This window comes from Triticum dicoccoides, chromosome 7A (genome assembly GCF_002162155.2).
Source record: "Triticum dicoccoides isolate Atlit2015 ecotype Zavitan chromosome 7A, WEW_v2.0, whole genome shotgun sequence".
Classification (NCBI taxonomy): domain Eukaryota; kingdom Viridiplantae; phylum Streptophyta; class Magnoliopsida; order Poales; family Poaceae; genus Triticum; species Triticum dicoccoides.
In genome coordinates this window covers 461,606,904-461,611,162 of record NC_041392.1, presented here as the reverse complement: position 1 = coordinate 461,611,162, position 4,259 = coordinate 461,606,904, and positions in this window count along the sequence as shown.

Below are 4,259 nucleotides of genomic sequence, written 5' to 3'. Positions count from 1 at the left end.
CAGCTGCGAAACCTCAGCCCCTCCTCCATGGCGCCCCCCCCCCACCGCACCAAATTCACCGCTGCCCTCCTCCCCAATGCCGGAGACATTGTCCGTTTGTCGTCGTGCACTGGGCCGTGTGCCTCTTACTCCATGCTGCCAAAGCTGCCTCGACGACGACCACGTGAACCGTCCCGGAGCCGGTTCACCCCCTCCATTGTGCATGGTGCCGGAGCGGCTCCAACTTTGGAAGCGTATAGGGCCCTAGCGCTGCTTCCCCATAGCCGCCGACCATCGCGACATCTCTGCTCTCCTGCCGTTGGTAGCCACCGCAATCGTGTTGGCCTCACCGACTCGGCGGCTGGAGTTGCCAACTTCACCGTGCCGCAAGATAGGTCGTACACTCATCTTAAAGCACTTTATTTAGGTGTCAGTTTGAATTTTTATTCTGGGCCAATCGATTCCCAATGGGAAGCAGCACCCCTCGAGGCGGCGAAGCTCCTAGGCTACTGGTTGGCTGGTGTCTAACATAAGGGTGCGGGGGCGCAAGTTCGCCGCGGAAGCAGCGTTTAGATGTCTATCTTATAGTTGCGTGGGTTGAAGGTACTGCCGCCGCCGGATCCGGATGACGGCGTGTCTTCGTGGATTAGTCGGGGGCGGCACAACCACGGCAGTGCGGTGGGGCGAGGAGTGGGGTTTTGGTCGGAGCTCTCGCGGCCAGGGACGGCGGAGGCAGGTTTCTCGGTCGGTGGTCACTGGCTCTTCCGGGAAGATTCTGAATAGTGTCAGTCGGGAGGCACAAGACGGCCATCAAGCCATTCGGCATAGATCGGACAATATCAAAATAAAAAAAATCATGTGACCCCAATTTAGTTTTCAGTCAACAGACATGTGACCACTCTTGTACCTTACTGTTGATCTCTTAGGGTATTTCTTCAAATCAGAGATACGTGTCGTTCTTAACATTTTGTGTTTTCTGCATCTTCAGCCACACCATCTTCCTTCTCACCGCAGCTACTCCAACAAGGGAAGCATACACCAAAAGGGAGTTATAGTCCCCACTCAACAGTTCCCCGCATCAAATGTGCATGCCCGACATGGACCGCCACAACAACTGCAGGGCCATCGATAAGTCAGCACATGATGCTCACTCCTATGGATGGCGGCCAGATAGGTTGTACCCTCATCTTACTTGTGTGCAACATTTATGGCTTTGTTATTCATCTAAGCATGGAAAATAGATTATCACATTTCACTTTATATTCATGTTGATCTCTTAAGAGTCTTGTTCAGGAGTTAACCCTGTCCCATAGTTCAGATAAGAGACTTGTTCTTTAGGTAACGTTGTTCCATAGTTATCATCCATCAGCCAATGTTATCCCACGGGATGGTGATTATACCACTTCTAGTATTGCCTATGTTGTTCTTTAATACTTTTGTGTGCCATCTAGTTAATCTCAAGTACAAACGATACATATTATGTAGCTTTCATCTGTGTTCTCCCTTTAGTTTTTGAGACTTGTTGCTGCTAGTTAAGCCCAGTCCTACTATTTATGTCGTCTCCTACAGGCACTCATTACATAAATCTAACTACTAGTTGTCTTCCATGCATGTCAGATATAATTGCACACATTGATATATCCACAAGAACCTCATGGAGCAATGTAACGGCCAACAAACTTTATGTCAATGATACCCAATATGATGGAACATGTAAAGGCAGTTCTTCAGAAGACTTGCAGAAAGATGTTGAATCCTATTCACCCCAACAAACTGTATGTATCCCGCTATCATACAGTTTTACATTCAACTAGTGTTTTTTTACTTTGTTGTCCTGTCGTATCCCTAACTCTTACATCATACTCCCTCCGTCTGGATTACATGTCGCAGAAATGGATAAAAATGGATGTATCTAGAACTGAAATATGCCTAGACACATCCATTTATTTTTGGATGGAGGGAATACATGTCAATATGTCATGCCTTTCTATTCTTCAGTACCTATTCCATCTCTCTGTCGTAGCATGTTTTATAACTGAAGCACCATTCTTCTATATAAGGCATGCAAGGGGAAGACGACTATGTTAGAATCTGAAGGGTTACAAACAAGGTCTTTACAAAAGATCGAAATGCCAGGAGATAGTAAACCAACTCCAGTGTTCTTAGATACTTCTCCAGCACAGAGAAACCCAACTCCTACTGATAATAAGCACATTCAAGTGGCCAAAGAACTAGTCCACTCCAGTCCAGCAAAAATATGTCAACTGCATTCAAAAAGCGTGTGTGTATCCTCACATCATGAAATTTTATAGCATTCAGATCATATTTTCTACATGTTTCTTACCCATCTCTCTTTTATAAAATAATCTTAAATGATAGAAGACTTTCTAAATTGGGATCGTGTTTGAGGAAAGTATCTTGCGGGAATTCTCTGTGCTCCAATTCTGATGTAAGTATGTGTTGTATATCAATAATTTTTTACATCACATGTATTTTGTTAATCGGCGTGAATCCAACCTTTATCTGATCTAAATTTACTTGTAGCAAAATGTATAATTAAAGGTGACAATGTTGATTTTTGTAAGGAAAACTGCCTGGTAGTTTTGCATACTGAGTTGCATTAATGTACTATCTCATATCATGCACATTACTAAATTGTAGTGTTGTTCTGGTTGCCCAATCATTCATTATGTCAATGTTGCTTTCCTATTACCTTACATGGCTGATGATAGCTGTGTCATATTGTGTTAATTTGGTGTAGGCTGGTGTGGTCTAGTTGCCCAAACATTCATTGTGTCAATGTTGTTTTCCTATTATCTGACATGCCCAATGATAGCAATGCTAGTGTGTTAATTTGGTGCAGGCTGCTGAAGATAAGAAGACAAACTCTGAAAACAGCAAGGCAACCCCATTGTTTCTTTCCAATAAATCTAGGCCAGGTAATATGGCAATAAATCTTGATTAATCTGTTCGGTTCTCCTCCTAATTTATGTTATGATGCAGTGATCGAGACACTCTCCACTATCAATAATACAAGCCTGCCAAAATCACCATATGAATCTGTTGAGTTTCCTCTGTCTCGAATCCAATGGAAAAAATGTATGTTTGTGAACGAATTATTGGCTGAAGCAATCATGGAAATCATGGAGGAATCAGAGGTGCACATTCTTGCGCAACAACAATTGATCAATAAATTCGGAGACAGTGTAGCAAAGAAGGAAAAACTTGCTCACATGCTTATGGGCGTCATCCGCGTTGAGGTTGCAGATTGTGAGGTTGTAGATCATTATGTTCTGCTCATTAATTTGCACAGGCATCAATCTTTGATTGGCAAGTGGATGTAATTTCCTGTAATATATCCTGGATGTGCAACGTTTTTTCTTGTATGTCATACGTTTGCTTAGCGCGCCTCGCATTCCAGCTAATTCATTGCTAGGAAGGCAAAAAAGCAGTGAAATTATTAGTTAGCACGAACAGTCATGGGCCCTATATGAAGGAAGCGGCCCACTACCCTTAATGGGCTTCCCTAATGGGCTCACATGGGCCAAAATTCTCATAGGCCTTTGATTGATTGGTTTTTGTCCTGTCCATAATTGTTTGTCGTAATGGGCTGAAATTATAGCTGGACCGGAATCAACGTTATCTAATTGGGCCAACTGACATGTTTGAACTTTAGCGGGCCCATTAAGTTAATGGCCCGTAACCAAGCCGAAAGAACTATTGGGCCGCTATAATTGAAACGAGCCAACAGTTAATGCTTGGCCCTGTTACCTCCCAGGTCGTTAACAGGTCGACATCGAAGCAGGCAATAAGTGGGGCCATTCGACTTCACGGGCCATTAACGGGTCGATACTAAGGTTGGGCTATTTATGGACCAACTATATTTTTGGCCTTTAGCAGGCTGAAAGAGACATCGGGCTCGTACTGGACCATGAAGAGCATGGGCCGCTAAGAGGCCGAAAGTCAGTTCGGACTTTATATGGCCCAACTATTTTGTGGGCCTTTAGCAGGCCGAAAGAGAAACCGGGCTGGTATTGGTCATGAAGAGCATGGGTCGTTAAGAGGCCAAAACTCAGGTCCAACTGCAAATGGCCCAACTCATTTATGGGCCGTTAACAGGCTGAAAGACACACCGGGCTGGAAATTAGCCCAACACTTAAATGGGTCGCTAAAAGGCCATTAGACGTACATCCTGAAAATTGGCCCATCCCTTGAATGGGTTGTTAACACGACGAAACCACATGGGGCCGACCTTGAGCCCAAACATATAGTGGGCTGTT